The following is a 20,532-nucleotide window of genomic DNA, read 5'->3' as shown; positions in this document are numbered from 1 at the left end:
CACCTGTGACTCTGACAAGTAATGATTCTTACATCCTTTTCATGGTCTTGGGAGCTCATTTTTGAGAGTCTCAAAGGCTCAAAAGGGACAAGTTGCCAACATGAGGTGTATTCAATTCAATAAGAGAAAAAGATTAAAAGAATAGAAAGCACCATTTTTACTTTTCTCCTCACTGCCTAAGGCAAACCAGACACAAAAGGACAGGGTCAGGATCATTTCAGAACAGGCATTAAGTGCCTCATGCTCTTTCAGTGGTACCGGGCACAATATAAAGACCAGACAATTCTATAGCCCTAGCCAGAGAACGGCAGGTCAGACATGGCCACTGTCACCCCTGGTCCTTCTCATGTTCTTGCTCACTCTTGCCCCCAGATTGATCTAGACCATGTGTGGAGAGCACAGTGAAACCCCAGCACCTCCCTTCACCCCAACTCCAGGAAGACTCCTCTAGTTCAAGGCTTCTTGAGCTTCTCTGGGCTCAATAAAAATTCAGATTTCCATGCTTTCCTTCAAGAGTCCTGGATTCGGTAAGTCTGGAGAGAGCAGCTCGGAGGATCACATCTTGAGAATGGTCTCAACCTTAAATTATCCATGCAGCATCTGGTAGCAAGAACCACGCATGGCTTGGGTTTGGCGCAGCTGGTAGTGTCTGCTTAGCAGGCCTAAAGCCTTGGATTCAGTCTCTAGTACTGCATAAAACTGGTTATGCTGCCACATGCCTGGAATCCCAGCATGGGAAGGTAGAGACAGAAGATCAGAGGTTTTAGGTCATCCTCAGCTACATAGTAAATCTGGGTCCAGCCTAAGCTACGAGAGACCCCCGTAAGCAAGCACTTTATCAACCAAGCCATCTCCCGGGCCTTAAATATGGATTTTAAATAGTTGATGTATTTTAGTCTTTTTCTCCTACCCACTCTTATTTATTTACTCTAGTATAGAAAGAATAAAGTAATTGTGCTCGAAAGAAGAGTGGGTGGGGAAAGTCAGAGATCTGGAGTGCTGAGGGAAAAGGGGAAGCAAGGCTTTTGTAGGTCCCTAGGGTTCAGATGGCAGAGCGCCACAAGAGCTCCGTGATCAGGGAGAAAGGGCAGCACAGCCACCTCAGGTCATCTCTTCTGAGCAAGAACTCAAGGCACCTCATTCTCTTCAACTGCATCACGAAAGCCTCCTATCTAGAGATTGTTCTCATCTTTGCTTTTGAAGAAGGGAAACGATGATTATGTGAAAAAGGACATTCTCAAGCCATAACAAAAACTTTGGCTGCCCCCATTTCTGGGGTCATATGGTGTTTGTTTCATTCCCCTTCTGCCTATGCGCAGACATTTTTATCTTTAACATTGCAGACCACGGGGCTTTGGGAAGGAGTGGCAGGCGCAAGACTTGCTGAGTTGAAAGCAGCTGGAAATGTGGAATGTGTCTCTGGAGATACACACTGAGCCTGGCTGGGAACTTCCAAGAAAACGCAGTGGGAGGGAAGGAAAAACAGCGCAATGACAAGAAACCTTGCAGGGCCTGCCTTAGCCTCACTGGACTGCCCAGAGCTCACATTCCAGCTGTACTGCAGTGACCCAATGTTCCAGTAAACAAGGAGGGGACAGGATGGACAGAAATCAGATCAGCCTACCTCTAGAGCTTTGAAATAGACACAGGAGGCCTGAGAGGGGGAGGGTAGGGATGAGGTAGCCTTTGTACATATCCTGAATCAACAGGGTGTATTCACAACACCCATCAGATACACGTACATCCATACCCACATCCAATGGGGCTTGAACAGACACAATCCCTCAGATGTCCTAGCCTTTCAAAGGTCAGCAGGTAACGATCTCCCTTTGGACCCTTCCTGACAGCCCCAGATCACATGAGTGTGCCTTTAAGGGTGAAGCCAGGAGATGCTGACTCAGGCTGAGCCAGGCCCTTGACTAATGGTATCCACTCTTTAAGCTCTACTCCTCTGCCTCCCAGAAAGACAGACAAAGCTGCAACAGATAGAAATGGTCCTTCAGTTCATTTCCATTTGACTTCATAGTATCAAGCCAGTGACTAACGATGCTCTAACATTCTTGAGGTCACAGTCCTCACCCCTACTGCTGCTCAGCCCCTATCTTCTCCTCTGACTCAACTTCCAATTCATCAGGCAACAGATGAGCCTAAGTAATGATATGAGGAAGAGTCTGTTGACTCAGGAAGCAAAGTTCTGGAAGTTTCTTCCTAAGAGTGTCCTGCTTGGGATAAGTGAGGACTCTGTAGCTCAGACAGCATGTGTAGCTTCCTCTTCCCATATAGACATGATATTCAATATAGCTATATTCTATATTCTGTGTTTTAAGTGACACAAGTCTTTATCATCTTCATGGAGCACGTCTGGTCACTAAAACAAGTGTGCTACTGGAAACCATTCCTGGCCAAAACCCTCACTCAGACCACACCTGCTCAACAGTGGGCTTGTCAATCATCCTACATGTCCCTCCCACCGTTCAAAGCCTACCATGCTTCTTGGGTGACTTTCTTTGCTATGACTGATTATCTTTCCTTTTTACTGGTCTTGAGTCTTCATTCCTTCACTCCCTTATAGAATAGTCAAATTCAGGCAATAACTGCATCTCCTTTGAGGCAGGAAAAAGGTGGGTTTCGGATTTCCCTACATAAACAGATATATGACTCCTCCGCTCAGATTCTGAGTAGTATGTCCTGGCAGCCTCAGGAGCTAGTTTTTAATTCCAGAGACTCAGTGTCTAGTGAATATTGTCAGCTTTGACTCACAAAGTGGTCACACCCTAGTTTTTGGATAAACAGAACATCATGAAAACTGATGATGCTTGCTTGAAGTCATGGCAATGGCGTCATTCTTCCCCTCTGTCTCTCTGGTGTGCTCAGAGTACTACACCTTCTTTAGATGATACTTAGCGCCACCCTACAAAGTTCCAGGCATCCTTTTTATTACTGATGGAGACTACAAGTTAAGGCTGGACTGGAATACATCAAAGTATTATCCACACCCACATCCATCTGATCCTTTGCAAAACCAGCTTGGCCTACTTAACCTGTGCCTCCAGGCATCGGCTGTCTTTTCAATTGACCACTTCTGACCACTTCTGACCATTCACAGATTTGTCTGGCTCTAAATTTGGTACCCTGCCCCCTTTTTAAAATTTTATTTAGTTATGAATGAATGTTCTGTGTGCATATATGGTGTATGCCAGAAGAGGGCATGGGATCCCATTACAGATGGTTGTGAGCCACCACGTGGTTGCTGGGAATTGAACTCAGGGCCTCTGGAAGAATCCAGTGTTCTTAACTGCTAAGCTACCTCTCCAACTTTTTCCCTCTTGGATTTCAATTTTTGTTACTAATTCCACTTGTTTTAAACTAACACATAAAACCATGAAGATTGATTGTGCTAATGAGATGCCATGTTGTGTTTTCATATACCTGGATATAAGCACTTCTGACAATACTTCCATTCTCCCCTCCCGACATAACATGGTGTTCACAGGAACATGGACTTGAGAAACGGATTTTTTTCAGTTTGCTTATTTGCTGTACTTTTTTAATTTCTTAGCTACAAAACAAGACAATTATCAGACCCTCACAATCTTGTCAGAAGGATTAAAACAAAATTATAACCCACCACATACTGAGCTGGTATTCAACTAATGTACATGATTAACGTTGTGTCTGTTGCCAGATGCTGATGTAACCTTCTTCTCCGGAGAGAGCCAGTCCTCCAGCAGTGAGAATAGAGAGAACATTAGAGATAGAACACTCAGGCCTCCGCTGAACCCAACTCCTTCAATTTGGAAGAAAGTGGGCTCAGAGAAGGCGAACTGGCTTGTCCAAAGTCATATATATGCCTTATTGGTTCCTACCATCAAATAAGAAAATTAATTGAATGGGACAGTAGAAAGCCTTGGCTTTGAGGTCAGACATGTGTGGCCTGCTAGTGTGGGGGCCTTAGACATGTGACTGACATGACTGTGCTTCATTTCCACACACACAGCATTGAGACAATGGAGGGAGATAGATAGGAACTGCATGTGGGGGGTGATGTTCTGAAAGGGATAAGGCACATCAGGTATCGAGGGAGCCCCAGTCACTTGCTGGGGGTTCCAGCTGGCTCATAGTATCATTAAAACACCCCAGGGATGGTGAAAACAGGGGAAACCAGTAGAAGGAGATGAGCAGATTTTTATGGATATAATGAGTTTTGCCTGCATTCCGAAATTAGGATGTTTGGGGGATAACTTTTGCTTGCCAGTCTCCTAATGACAGCTCCACACCAGAGTTTGATGCACTGAGCTGGGAAGAGTTCTTAGTAAGCGAGAGACAGACCACGTGTGTCTGAGGGCAGGGTGGGGAGTAGTCAGGGTCTGTAAATGACCTCTTAGAACATAGTCCAGAACGATTTCAAAACTGTCCTCATTTCTAGGCACAAATATGTTTTGAGTTGGCAACACAAAGTGGGAGGTGGCTTTGAGAGTGTGACCACGGCACAGATGCAGCCCCGCGATGCTTTTGAAATCAGAAGCACAGGCCAGTTTTGCAATGAACAGTGAGTTCTAGCTTCTATTTTTTCCCCCAAGATGAATATGGACAAGAGTGACGAGTGAATGAGAAACTCCACCGCAGGCTCAGCCCCAAATGATCCAATTACAGATGCTGAAATGAACCCAGGGACAACATTTAGAAGCCTGAAATGGAAAGGCAAAGGAGACACAATTCTGCATCTGAGCAAATGACTGACTCCAGAATGTTCCCTGGAGAGAAGCAGGCTTAGAAAATATTGTATGGGCAGTTTCCAAATGCTCCGGGGAAATTAGGAGTGACTTTTCTAGACATAACTATGACCAAGTGGATTGGGGGTTTGTCTTGGTCTGTTTTCAATTTATAAAGAACAGAAAAATATTGGTTACCCTTTTGGAAACTAGAAAGTGCAAGCTCAAGGTGCTAGCAGGTTTGATATCTGGGGATCCAGTCTTTCCTGCCAGTGTGGAACCTTAAATACAATACTGTCCATAGGATAAGAACACTGTTCTTTGCATGACACAAGAGAAGCAGAGAGAGCCCATTTGCACAAGGCCCCTTTCACAGGAACCTCAGTCCATTTATGAGACCATAGCGCTCATGACCTCAACACTATACCCCAACACCCCACACAAGCGCAGTGGGGATTACTCTCACCCCATGAAATCTGGAGGGGATTCAAACCATGGCCAACCACTCCTGGTTTGGAGTGGAGAGGGAAGCTACAGAATTACATCTGCTATTAATTCAGACTGATGGGCAACCTGTACAACAGAACATAGTGCCATCAGCAGAAAGCAAAGTATGCAACCCAGTTTAACAAACACAACAGCTAAGAAATGCATCCAAAGCTGTGAGTCAGGTCAGACAAGATGGCTCAGCCAAGTAAGGACAAGCCTAAGAACCCGAGTTTGATCCCCAGGAACCACATGGTAGAAGGCAAGAACTGGTTCCCAAAAGTTGTCATCTGACTGCCACACACACACTGGCATAGATGTGCCTGTGTACATGTACACATACACATATATACATTACACACACGTACACACACACACATACTAAACAAACAAACTTTATATGTGTGAGTAATGCATTTTTACCAAATCCATTCCTCTTTCCCTCTAACACTGTTTTTCCTCACAATTCCATATGCTCTTTAAAAAACAAAACAAATAACAACAATAACAACAACAAAAACCACTGACCTACTCAGTGCTGCCTATATGTGTAGAGATGTGAAATTATCCACTAGAGCATAGTAACCTTTCAGGGGCTAAACCCCTGAAGACAATCAACTCTCTTCCCCACAAGTCATCAGTTGCAAATAGTTACACACATAAAGGGAGGGAATTTCTAAGCCCCTCCCATGTCCAGACCAGAATTTTGGCTGGTTTGATCTTGTTCAGGTCTTGTGGAAGCAGTTACAGCTGTGAGTTCATGTGTGAGGCAGCAGTGTCATGTTTCTTGACAAGTGTCCACTACACCCAGCTCTTAGTTTCTCTGCACACACTTCCCTTACATGATGATCTCAGAGCCTTGGGGAAGGGAGTGGAATATGGCTATACTATTTAGAAGTGAGCACCCTACAATCTTATTCTTGACCAATTATATTGGTCTTAATATTGACCAATTGCAGGTGCTGTTATTAATTGTGTCTACTGGAGAAAAAGTTTCTCCAGTAAGAATTAAAAGATGCATTACTCTATGGGAATAAAGGTAAGGACTGGGGCTGGAGAGATGGCTCCCCAGTTATGTTGCTCTTCCAGAAGATATATATTTGTTTTATAGCACCCATGTTAGAGGGCTCAGAACCATCTATAACTTCCGTTCTAGGGGACCCTCTCTTAGTCTCCTTAGACATGTAACTTAGATACACAAACATACATAGACACACATATATACACAATTAAAAATACAAATAAGGCTGGGCGGTGGTGGCGAACGCCTTTAATCCCAGCACTTGGGAGGCAGAGGCAGGCAGATTTCTGAGTTCGAGGCCAGCCTGGTCTACAGAGTGAGTTCCAGGACAGCCAGGGCTATACAGAGAAACCCTGTCTCGAAAAAAAAAAAATACAAATAAGAACTTAGGGAACAATGTGTTACTATGCCTATTTGGCAAACTGAAAGTATAAGATTATTCCGCTAAGGCTATGACCTAGTTAGCCACGAGTCCTACCGATTAACAGTACCAGGCATGAGTTCTACTTGTGGATCAGGCCTAAATCCAATCAAAAGTGTCTCCTTACTCCCATAACATCCAGGCCACTATTGCCCCCCTAAGCCTATCTTTCCAGGCCAATTGTTGTTGTCGTTCACTGAGTGGGATTCCCAAGAAGCGCTGACTGGGAGAAGCACAGCTTTGTGGCACCAACCTCCGGTCCTGAAAATAGAATGATGATCATTAACTCTGCTTGTTTGTAATTTAGATCAAGTATAATAGAGCAATCAGCTTCTTCAGCATCTTAGGGAAAGAGGCTTTAGTTTGGTTTTGAAAAGGGAAAGGCATGGTTGACAAGAAGAGAAAAGCAAACTCAGTATTTGGTACAAATTTAGGGGTCAAGATGAGACAGAAGATGCTCAGACACCGGGAAGACGGAGGCTAAGCAGAAAGGATCTGGAGCTAAGGACGAGTAAGTCGGATAGAGCAGAAACGGAGGAAGTCAAGGCAGCACTTCAGTGAACTACAGTTTCCTGTGGGTGGCCTTGAGGCAGACTTGAGGTTCCTTCCGCTGTCATTTCTCTGTGAGGTTGCTGATGATCCATGGGAGGTGAGAGGAACAGAGGAATTTAGGTACAGGGTGTAGTTCAAAAAGGGCATCCTGGCCCTCCTCCTCTACCTCTGTCAGCTATGAAAATAGCATAATAGCTGGTGTTCAGGGAAAAGTAGGGGGCTGCAAAGGAGGACTGCTGCAGGGCAGAGGGGACCTGAGGCTTATACCATTGCCCATCTGTAGCAAACCTTCATATCCGCATTATGAGAACGATGCTCTAAGATGGGCATCTAAAGAAGGAAGATACTGAAGCCACTTGAGAGCTCTGTCTCCGCCTATACCACTGCCTCTCTAGACCACAGCACATCCTCTTTGTCTCTTAGACCTTTAGCTTTTCAGAGAACAAAGAGCAGAGGCAAAAAATAAAACAACACACCCCCTTCCAAACAGAAACAAGAGATGAAGACAAAAGGTGAGCGCATTAGCTGCGTGAGCTGCTACAATCACTTAATATCATAAAGCTTATTTCTGTGGCATCTCATCTAATGAGTCAAGGGATGGGGAAACTGAGGAGTGGTGGGCTCTGCTCTCTTCATCTCTCAGCTGCCATCACTGCCTTGATCTTCAGCCATCAGCATGCACATGCAGGAGAACATGCATGGAAGATTTCAAGTGGGAGGCTTTTATCCCAGGGCCAGACATGGCACAGATCATCATATTTCCTGAGTGATGAGGGTCCTTGATAGGCCCTTACCTCCCTCCCCAGCCTTTCAGAACACCCAAGGCTATCTTCCAACTAACAGGATGCTGTTCCAGATCTCCTGCAGAGTCAGCTCCCCTTCCTCCCATGGTAACAAACAGGTTCCTTGCCCCGCATGAATGGCATAATACAAGGCATGCTATGTAGGAAAGAAAGACAGCTATGACTTCCACTCTAAAGTGATGATTAGAAATCAACTCTGTACAAGGAAGTTGATGAATATTCCAAGCACAGTGCCTCACGGGACAGCCATATTTATGGGAACTAATAAGCTGACACTCAGGAACTCTACAGAATTCCACGTGGCCCCTGGACTCTGAGCACAGCAGGTCTCTGACCTCCTGGATCTTGTCATCTACTGGCAAACTGTTATACTCTGTTTGAGTAATTATTTAAATTATTAAAACCGTGGTAAAGGTTATAAAGGAATAGTAAAATGTGTGTGAGCATAGGGAGAATCTAACTGGGGAGAGAAAGGGTTAGGAGGGGACTTAACCTAAGACCACAAAGACAAGAATTAACCAGGCATTGGGCATTCTGAACCGCAGGAATAGCTGGGTAGCCCTTCTGTAGTGCAGATGATGCCGGTCCAGTGTGGCAAAGGGAATGACTAGATAAATGGTATGGCCCAAGTACACAAGCCCAAAGGGTCAAGTAAAGAATTTTTGATTCACCAAAGAGTAGAGGGGAGGCATGAAACATTTTGGATTGAATACCTGCATGGTGTAACTTACATGATGAAAGATCCCCATGGTGGTTAATTTTGATGGTCAGCTTCATTGGATTAAGAATTATCTGGGCTATTCCTGAAGTTCGCCTTTGGGTATGTCTGTGATACCTGACTGAGTAGGGGAAAACCCAGATTGAATGTGGGTGTCACCATCTCATAGGTTGGAGTCACAATCTGAATTTAAAAAATGGAAAAGAGGAGAAAGCCAGCTAATATTCCCCTATCTGTGTGTCCTCACCACTAAGGTGTGAGCAAGCAGCATGCCACAGCCACCAAGGCCAGGAGCTGGATCCACCCGAAGCTTCCCCACAAAGATGGGCTGGACCAAAACAGTCACTTCTATCGTTAAGTCGGCTATGTCAGATGTTCAGTCGTGGAATTCAGAAAGTAACCAGTACATCTCATAAGAACTGCCTTCTCTGAACCTGAATCCTCCAATTAACACAATCAGGTGATCAGTCAATCAAGAATATCCTTTAATGTCTTTTCTGAGTCTAGCTAATTGGAGGAATAAATCCTTCCTGTTCACTGGGTATGTGGATTAAGCTGTAGAAGAATTTCATGTAGGTCCCCTAGACAGAACTGCAAAACCTGCATTCTAATCCCGCTGCTAAAATCAGCAGGGAGGAACTGTTTCAACAATACCAGGTCATGAGTTTAAGTAGTCACTCTGAGTGTGCATACGCACACTATCTAGGAAAAGATACAAAACAAAGATAACTAACCTCAGATGGGACAGATATAAAATCTATTGGTCAATATACATAACTCTTTCTGGAGGCTAGTGCTTACAGTTTCCTGAGAGTTGTGTGCATGATTGTGTGTGTGTGCATGATTGTGTGTGTGTGTGTGTGTGTGTGTGTGTGTGTGTGTGTTTTGTGGATCTTTTGGAACTAGAGTTACAAGTGGTTGCCAGCTTGTGAGTGCCAGTATTGTGAGTGCCAGGAACTGAACATGGATCCTCTGCAAGAGTAGTAAAGATTCTTAAGCACTGTGCTATTTCTGGAACATCATGGTCTGTATTTTTGATGTTAATATAAATGGTATTTTGTTCCAATTTCCAGTTTTTAATTCTAATATAGAAAAATGCAACTAATTTTTAAAAAATGAATTACTCCTGAACATCCCAGGTAACTGTAGTCTCTATCTTTATTAACTTTGTTTATCGAGTCTTATAGTTGTTTTTATAACAGTATCACTTTTGTTTGGGATTTTTCCATTTTGTTATTTTGTGTGTATGGTTGTTCTGCCCGTGTATCTGTATGTGTGTGCTGTGCCCTCAGAAGCTAAAAGAGGACACTGAGTTACAGACGGTTTTGAACTGCCATATGGGTACTGGGATTGAACCCTGGTCCTCCAGAAGAGCACTTCTCTTAAGCACTGAACCATCTTCCAAGCTCAGTTTTTACAGTTTTTACTTAGGTTTGTTTTTTAAGGCTTTTTGCATAGACATGCCTATTCTCTTCCTTCTTGGGAACTGTGCAGATAGGCCTGCCTGACTTCCCCATAAAAACATTAAGAATATTTACATCTGTGTGTATGAAAGGTCTTGATCTATAATTTATTTTTAAGAGTTTATGTCAGATTTTAGTACCAGGGTACTTTAAGCTTCATAAATTTGTTTCTGAAGATATTTGTGCAGACTCACGATTCATTTTTTTAGGTGCTTGGCAGAACTAACAAAGCCAAAGGAACATGAACCATGCTGTTAGTAGGCCACTTCTCTTACATTTCTTATAAATAATCCAAAGCCTCAAGTAACTGCTCTCTTGATTTTTAATCTTTTATTCTGTTTTACATACATTTTCATTAAAAGGCATACTTTGCGTCTTTTATTTTTTTAATGATTTTTTAATGACCACCACATTTCTAAAATTAATTCATGCTGTTGTTGGAGTCGAAGTTCTTATTTATTGTGCTGTCTTATAGTCCAATCTATAAACATACGTCACTTAGTAATTTTTCTACTCTTTTAACTACTCAGACAACAGGGCCAGGAAGGCTCCTGTAACATGGTCCCAAGTATGTGTGACTTTCCAGGTGGTTGGGAACTGCCATGTGGGTGCTGCAAAGCAGACCTGGGTCTTCTGCACCAGTAGTAAGCAGTCTTATCTGCTGAGCAATCTCTCCAGCCACAGCTACTGTTAATCTTTCATTTTTCATATAGAGCATAGAAATAGTCAAGTTCAAATTAAACAAACATTTGTCATTTTCACGGAACAATATAGATTTTTTAAAAATGTATTAGGCCTCATAAAAGGACTCTGAGAGAGTGGTCCAGATGATAACATTCAATATCTTCCAGTTTTGAGGTCAATGTAAGGGTCAAGATGGCTACTGGAGCATTAGCTCATAAGTGTTCTGAAACTTACATCATTGGCCAGAGGTCAGAAACATGACCATATCTGGTTGCAAGGCACACAGAAGTACACAGCCCTTTAGCTGCTACCTACAGCAAAATGATACTCTGTAATTAAAGAAAAAGGGAGATGTTGGCAAGGGACCATTAGAGCCATCACAAAGTTTGTTCTGGTGAAGTGGAGTGGAGAATCCTGGAAGAGCTGGAGAGGGAAGTGGGCAAGGAATATGATCAAAATACATTGCATATTTCCATATAAAATTCTCAGGGAATAAATTTAAGATTTACTAAATAATCAAACTTTTAAAAGTTTTATTCTTATTTAAAGCCTTAATGTGGGGCTGGAGAGATGGCTCAGTGGTAAAGAGCACTTGCTGTTCCTACAAGAAACCTGGATTCAGTTTCCAACATCTACATCATAGCCATAGTTCCAGGGGAGAAAATGTCCTCTGTCATCCTTGAGCACCAAACGTGGACATGGAATACAAGCATGCATGTAGGCAAAATGCACACATAACATTTTAAAGCAAAGGGATTTTTTAAAGATTTATTTTCCTTGGTGTATCTACTCATCAAGCAAACTGAGCAGACCTGCCCAAACCTCCGATGTCCTGGAATTCCATCTGGATGCAGTGAAGACACAGCGTCAGAGGCTTATCAATTTACTCTTCCCCCCACCCCTCTTCTAATATCTCAACGCCCATAATCAGCTTAAAGAAGTTAATGAAGAGTCAGCACCCCTATTCCCTGGGCTTGGGGACTGAGGTGGTTAATACTGGGCTGTCTTTCTAGGAAAAAGTAGTGGTTTTGTTGGAACAGGGAGGAGTAGCTAGGATTTATTACATAGCCATAACCTATTGGTAGAAATCTGTATAATTAATATCAAGATGAAGTTATAATTTCTTAAATAGTACAAAATTTACTTTGATTTCAAATTTAAGGTTTTCATTGATACAAGCTTCTTATTGATATAAAAGGGAGATGAATATTGATACTCTCATGGACATTGTGCCTGTATAACACATTTGGGAATACAAGGCTTAGACCCAGTCCTTCTTTAACTTTTAACTGATTTGAGATGGTTAGCCTGTGAGTTAAGGGCCTATAGCAAATTCATGGCTCTGAGTTTATTGTTAGGGTACTTTCTATATTTTATTTAGAAATAGCTGAGAGGAGTTAACAGACAACAGTCCAGATTGCCTTACATGGATAGTTGGTTTTCAAAGCATCAGAAGTCCACAATTGACGTTACAAACATTTCTGTATTAATGTTCATTTTGATTAGAGACCTGTTTGTTCCTGACAGCTTCCTGTCTTGGATTCTAAGAAGAAATTGAGCATCCTTGGAGTTACTCCAGTTGTGGTGAGACAGCCACTAGGCAAGAATTGCCTCTTTCCATCTACAGACAAATTACTGGCTAGAAAAAGACACACTTGCAGAATAGTCGACTGATTATATCTGCCTAGACAGAGTAATCAGCCCTTAATAATTCTGCATCACTAAGGTCTGTCAGATGATTCTGGGCCAGAAGGCTGAAGATTTGATGCTCCAACGCTCTGTAGTATAGGGACTGTCCAGGTGTTCAGCAGTCTCTATAAATTGGCTAAGTTTTAGAAGCTATGCTTAGTGCTTCCCATAATTTTAATTAACTTAGTCATTCTGGATTTCTGATGGGGTTGAAGACCTATAGTCTCATAGCCAATCCTGGCTATTTACTTTGAGAGAAAAGATCTGAGTGGATGGTTTTCAGCTGACATTCATTCTAAAGCCAAAAAGCCAGGATCAAAAGTAAGTGTTTTAGTTAGGAGAGATGACAGAGGTTCTGGTTAGTCAACAAAATGATGGACTGGGTATTAGGACTATCTTGTACCTCACTGGTACAATTAGGAAGAATTATGCTCTAATTGCATTTTTAGAGAAAAGTTTTATTTTAACAGGAAAGGTGAAGCTAGGTGGTGACAGAGAGAAAGAGAGAGAAAGAGAGGAGGGGCATGGAGGCAGATGTTCACGTGTCTCCACCAGTCACAGATAGTTTATATATCTAGGTTGGGTATTGGGTTACACTTCTGATTGAGCATTACCAAACTTATAAAGCCTTTGATTAACATTAAAAAATGTATAAAAGCAAAAAGGAAAAGGGGGCATGGGATAGGGGTTTTCTAGGGAGGGGAAATGGGGAAAGGGGATGGCATCTGAAATGTAAATAAAAGAAAAAAATAAAATATAATTGTACAATAAAAAAAGATTTATTTTATTTTGTATGTGTAGGAAGTTTTCCCTGTGTGTATATATGTGTACCTATGGATGGTTGTGGGGAGTGGAAATTGAACTCAGGTTCTCTGCAAGAGTAGCGAGTGTTCTTAACTGCTGAGCCATCTCTCTGGCCCCAAAAGCAAAAGTCTTAATGGATCAAATCAAATAAAGATTCAATGCCATTTCACATCCTCCCAAGACCCAGTGGCAAGAATGTGTAGTTTAGAAGAGAGGTTTCAAATCAATGCTTACTTTGATTTAGCTTGGGCTCCTCCCCCTATGAACAGAGGTGACATTTTTCTCAGAGATGTAAGCCATCAATGATACAGAGAGGGAAGAACACTTCTTTTATAATATGAAGAAAAATTTCAGCCCCCAAATACAATATTACTTCAACCACATATTATTATGTATAAACACATATCCAAATATATATTAAAACTGTAGGTTTTAAATTAAAAAAAAAAAATCCCAGTGCACAGTGTGAAATATCATCCTAAGAGTTATTGGCCAGGAAGACACAGAGACTTCTGATACAGCATAATCTATTGCCTTTGTAGTTGGCTGCCCACCAGACCAGGATGGCAAGACCTACTGCTAGAGAAACAGCACATTTTGGATTCAGGGCACAGAGGAATCAGGCTGGAACTGAGCCAGAAGCTCCCTCTGTGCTGGTAACACTCACAGTTCTGGGCAGTGCTGTGTGGGCTCTTAGAGAAGACAAGTCCTCAGCAGTCTTATGCAGCCGTGGATGAGGGTCACAACAACACCATCCAACCTTTGGTGCAATCCTAGCATGATTGCTTTGTGGGAGACCAACTAACTGCCTCCTGGTTGGATCTGAGGCTTGCTCCACAGAAAGGAATTTAGATCTGGTATTGTAAATCTGGCTGGGAAGGTAACAGGCCTTAGGGCTGAACCTACTATTAATGCTTTGCTAAATGGACACGTAGTTAAGCTGCCTTCTAAGTATTTATGTTTATAGACATAGACTAGTGTTGTCATCAGCCTTGGTGGGAGATGCTTCTTTCTGTGAGGGGTGATAATGGTTGGTGTAGACACTCAAAACCAGACAAAAGGCTGTAAGTGAAAGTCAGCCCCGAATGGGACCTCTCTATCACTCCCTTAGAGGCTCAGGAAACACCACACAGGAGACAGCAGAGACAATGTAAGGATGGAGGATGGGAGGGGTGCTATAAAGTGATAGTTTCAGAATACGACTGGCCTATTGCATACCGCCAACTATGGCTGCTTGCATGAAAGTTAGGCTCCTGGCATGCAAGTGCACACACAAAAACACTTGCTCATGCACGTGAGATGTGGAGATAGAAGAGGAACTAGTTGTAAAGAAGGGGTCATCAGGAACAGGAAGAGGATAAAAGAGGGTAATCAGGGAGTGAGTATGACTGCTATGTGCTGTATATATTTATTCAGTTGTCAAAAGAAAAAGGAAACTGATAGACTATCAATTTTGTTATCCACCTAACCATTTGCCCTAACAGCAAAACTAATAAGAACATAGTTGTAATATTTCCAATACAAAGAGAAGTAAATAAAGAAATTCAATAATGGCTGGGAAGAGGCTCAACTGGTAATGTGCCTGCCACTCAAGAGTTAGGACCCGAGATCCCCATCACATACATAAAAAGCAATTACTGGTCTTGAGAGCTCTCCTATGCTGCAGAGTTTTCATAATACCAAAAGGTGCTATCCTAGCTGCTCAGGGAGAAAAGTTATCAATAGTATTGCCCAGTTGGAAACCCCACAAACTACAGTTTGTACTTAGTTTTACAACAGTGGCACAGATGTCTCAGGGATAGCTAAACATTTTCTGAATGGATTTAAGGTTCATGCATGTTCCACAGAAGGAAATGGACGCCCAGTTCTATAAAGCTGGCCAAAACTGAATGGCCAAGGAGGCCATAAGCCCCAGGGAAGATCCTACATAGTAGTAGGATCTACTTGGCAAAATATACTATTATAAATATAATAATATAAATAAATATAAAATATACTATTATTTTGCCAAATGGATACAGTATCAAACTGCTTTCTAAATTTGCATCTCTCTACCCATAGATTGGTGCAGGTCTCAGTCCTCATTAGAGAGGTCTCTTTGTGTACTAGACAGTGGTTGACTTAGAGACTCACAACGGTTAAAGTACAAAGAGTAAGTGCTTAGCCATAATTTGGGCGTGTCTGTTACACTTCCTTCCATCAAGGCTGAGGGAGCACTCTGTAGCAAAGGACAGAAAGACTATAAGAGACAGATCAGAGAAGACTGGTGCAAAATGTGTCTCCTGGACATGACAGGGCCGTGCACTGATAAACTAACAGCAGCCATGTTAGCAAAGCAAGATCAAACTAGTCAACACTGCACCATGCATAAGAGAGGAATGCACAAGCCTCCACCCCTCAGTGTAGAGTTATTGACAGCTATGGCTGCTAGGAAGGAATGGTCAGTTTTCTTTAGGGGTGTGGCCCCTTGTAAGCTGACCATGCTCCATCAGATGGTCTCCCACCCATGGGTGTATAGGCAGCAGTACTTAGACTCAGTGAGTTATTTAACACAAAAAAATAAAAAAACAAAAAACATTGCAGGGCATAAAGTTGACAGAAGGAACCAAGAAGAGTTGGGGGGAGGGGGGGTAAATGAAGAGTGACTATAATAAAAATACATTGTACAACACATGAAATTCTCAAAGAATGAGTTTTAAATTACACTTAAATAAATAAATAACAAGCTGAGAGCAGAGGCACATGTCTGTAACCTCGGCCCCTGGAAAGCAGAGACTGATAGATCCCTGGAGTTCATTGGCCAGCCAGCCTAGCTAAATGCAGTACCAGCTTCAATGAGAGACACTATCTCAAAAAAGTAAGGGTAGAGGTAGCAATCAGAAGATTCCTAACATTGACCTCTGACCCCTACATTCTGTGTGTATGAAAGGTACGTAGGTAGATAGATACATGATAGATAGATAGATAGATAGATAGATGATTGCTAGATAGATAGATGGTTGCTAGATAGATAGATAGATGATAGATAGATGATAGATAGATAGATAGATGATAGATGATAGATAGATAGATAGATAGATAGATAGATAGATAGATAGATAGATGTAATTTTTAAAATATTAAGAGGGGCTAGGGAGGGAGCTGTGCATGTGAGTGTAGTGCCTGTGGAGGCCAGAAGAGGGCACTGGGTCCCCTGGAGCTGGAGTTACAGGCTTTGTGAGCCACCTGACTTAGGTCCTGGGAGCTGAAACATGTCCTCTGCAAAAACACTGTAACCCTTAACTGTTGAGCATTCTTGCACAGCTCCCTCCTCCCATAATTAAAAATAAAAATAATCGTTTTTTGTCCCCCCCCCCACACACACACACCCTGGAGACAGGATCTCTCTGTGAAACAGTCTGGGCTGCTAGCTCTGTAGCCCAGGCTAGCCTCCAATTCAGAGATCCTCCTGCTTCTGCCTCCCAAGTTCTAGGATTAAAGGACTGTACCATCAGGCTTAGAAATAAAGACTTTTAAAAAGATAACAAAATAATTATAAAAAGTAACTTCTGTCATAGTTTGGATACATACTGCATGGCAGAGCCTCCATTACCCAAAGTAATCACAACTAACTGGAGGATGGAGAAGTTACAATGTTGAGAGCGTTACCTCCAGCTCTAGAGTCAGTAGCACAGAGGCTACAAAATTTTAGAGGAGACTCAAAAAGCAGAATTGTTAGACTGTGGGAAGCAGTTAGAGATGTGGAAGACATTTTTAAAAAATATAGATCAGAAAACTAACATGATGAAATGCCTCCTAACAGTTCCAACAGGAGAGGAGATGCTCTAAAGACACGGTCCCGTTCCTTTAACTATACCAGGATTGAAACAATGATCCCCAAGAAACTGGAATTTCCCCAGGAGCCCTGTTGTGGCATTCAAATCCCCTGGAAAAGACCAAAGACTTAGACTCAATTCAAATTTAGTTAAAATTAATGTATTCTTACTGTTAGCAAGACAGCAGCCTTAGAGCCAGACAGTGTGCTGTGCAGAAGCATGAGGGTAAGGCAGGGTTTTAAAGGCAGATATCAGATGTGCCTTACATCCATGGAATCCACAGCTGGGCAGCAAAATTATTTTTTCTTCCCTCAGTTGTTTTACTTCCCCAATATTGTAATAAAAAAGACAGTTTCAACCCTTTCCCATAGCAAAAAGCAGGTAAGCAAAGGCAGTTGTTAATACCTCCCAGACCATTAGCGTATCTTATCTCACCTGAAGGCCACTAGGACCTCTCAGGCATTCCAGAACAAAAGGTCAACGGACCTTGAGGGATGCCTGGTTCCATATTAAGTTTTATACAGGGGACCTGTAAATCATCACTTAGGTCTGAACACTAATGACTAGGACAGAGCTGTTTGTTGCTGGGCAGGCAAAAACACAGTGCCGTCAGGTTAGGGCTGGCTGTTACATCCCCACAGTCCCATGACAGAGGAAGGAGACGCTGAAGCCCAGATAGCAGCCAGAGAAGGAACTTGTCTCCCAGAAAGAAATTTTACACAATTCTGACAACATATCAAACCACGTGCAGGAAAGATTTAATCTAGACAAAGATTGGTCAATAGATGGGACCTCCCCTTGACCCAGACTACTTAGTTATGCATACTTCTTGCATCCTATTTTACTTAAGCCTAAGCTTCATATCAGTACCCCCAAAGTATGCTTGGGAGCCACTGGCTCTGTATTGAGTCCTCTTTACAATATGGCCACATTGATTAAATCTCCTTTCTCTACCTTTCACTGTTATTTGTCTTTTTTTAATTGGTGTATGGAGGATGAATGGATGGCTGAGAACAACTTGTTAGGTTGTCAGAGCTCGAGCTTTTACCTGACAAACTTCAGGAAGAGAACAGCGGTTGAGACACCAGGAAGCCTGAGTTTCCAAATATATCCTGGCAAATGCCTTCCTTAAAGAAGCAGAAGTAACTTGAGGAAATGAGATCCTCATTGGACAGAACGCCATTCAAACTTCGTATCTGAAGACAGGAGATATGCAGTGATTTTAATCATGTGTGCAAGAATCATCAAACAAAAATAGCTTCTATTTTCTAAGTATATAACATGTTTGAACATAGAAATAATTGTAAAAACGATGATGCTCACAGTGTACTGGGAATTACTAAAATTCTCTCACAGTCTTAAGACACCCCTATTTTAAACGTGAAAAAGCTGACGGGTAAACAGGAAAACTAATTCAAGGTACAAACACATGTTAAAGAACCCAAAAGCCTAGCCCTGACTCTAAAGCCTACTTGTTAGCCAAACTTCTTCTTTCTTTTATTTTCATTCCCTTATTTCTCAAGTGTGTGTGTGTGTGTGTGTGTGTGTGTGTGTGTGTGTACGTGTGTGCATGCGTGCATGCATGTGTATGTTTGTGTGTGTGTGTGTGTGTGTTCTATCAGAGTACAATTTGCACGAGTCAAGTCTCTATTTCTACCCTGTGGGCCCTGCGAATTGAACTGAGGTTTTTCTGGCTTGGTAGCAAGTACATTTTCCCACTGAGCCATCACATGAACCCTTAGAAGCTACTGAAATACTAAAAGAATGGGTACAAAAGATTAACAGGATAATACTATTAGGGAAAGACAAGACTTTAAAAGTCATAAAGACAACGAAGATTACTGTTTTCTCTGTGTTCACTGAGGGAAGAACCAAAGGAAGGCTCGGTGGACTGCTCAAGGCAGAGCCAGTCAGGGGAACACTACAAAACATTTGCAAATGCTAGACACCAACTCAGGATCATAAAAGCAAGTCCCATCGAATTCAGATTTACATTTTTGATGAACTTACAAAATAGGTAATGTAGTGTAGCTTGGTCTGAGAAAACTTTTGGCTAAAGAGCTCACCATATTCTCCTAGGGAAGATGGTAAAACCCAGGGTGAGGTCCTGACTCACTAAGCACCTGAGCTCCAAGAAGCTTAAAAGTGAAGCACGTTAGTTTGTAGGCAAGGTGAACCTCATTATTCTGTCCTCTTCAGCGTTTGAAACTTTGGTCTGGGGGGACTTGTCATCACACTCACGAATGATCTGAAGCTGGCTCAAGAGGCAGAAGTATTTGGCAAGCTGAAGCTAGCAAGACAGAGTGTGCTGTAGATGTAAATTCCTTCCTGCCTAAAAATCATTTGTACTAGCACACACACACACACACGCACACGCACACGCACACGCACACGCACACGGGGGGGGGGGTGCTGGCCAATAGCCTCTCAGAAAACAATAGTCAACCAACAAGGACAGAGCCTGCCCAAGAGTCTCTGTAGCCTTTGGTTGTTTGCAGATGTATTGCTCCCCAAATTAAGGAAGAAAGCGAAAACGTTGGTACTATATCTGCAACATATATTCTGTATTGGAGGTAATATTTTAAATTAATAAAATAAACAAATTACTCAAAGATCCCTAACAAATGAAAAACTGTCAGTAGCAAAGCATCTTGTTACTTTTGCATCAATATAACAAGATTATCTGAGAGAAGCAACTTAAAAGGAGGAATGTGGGAGGGGCTGTAGCTGTAGAAGAGAGACACCTGATAGAGGCTTTAGATAGTGGTCACACACAAAGAAAGGGGACTGGGATGTTTCTAAAAGTCATACAGAAAGCCACCCTCAACCCCTGTGCCACATGGGTAGGTCAGGGACCTATGGCACAAACTGGCCTGGGGGGGGGAGGGGGAGGTAAAGAATATGGGAGTGTGTAGCAGGGTATTTATTCTGCTACATTGTATTCGCAGTGGAGCTGGGAGAAGAAGAGAGGAAGGGGAGGGGAGAAAAAGAGGAAGGGGAGGGGAGAAAGAGAGGAAGGGGAGGGGAGAAAGAGAGGAAGGGGAGGAGAGGGAGGAGGCTCTGGACCATGAAGGAAGATAGATGGGTAGAAAGCAGTCCTGGGTAGCAACTTCTATCAAAAGGTTAGATATTGGGTAACAACTCTAATTGTGTGGGCGTCTTGTTAATTAAACATTTCTAAATATATAAATCCTTTAGATAATCATTAAGCTTTAAGAGTCTCATTTCTACCGGGTACTGTGAGGATGGCAGATATTGTCTGGGGTTCAGCCGAGCTTTGTGGATGCAGTGTGGGAGATTGGCACGCTTGACCTCTGGCCAAGCACACATGACTTCTGGCCGCTTCTAGTGCGAAGCATGGTGC

This window comes from Arvicanthis niloticus, chromosome 10 (assembly GCF_011762505.2).
Source record: "Arvicanthis niloticus isolate mArvNil1 chromosome 10, mArvNil1.pat.X, whole genome shotgun sequence".
NCBI classification, from domain to species: Eukaryota; Metazoa; Chordata; class Mammalia; order Rodentia; family Muridae; genus Arvicanthis; species Arvicanthis niloticus.
This window is presented reverse-complemented; position numbering follows the sequence as displayed.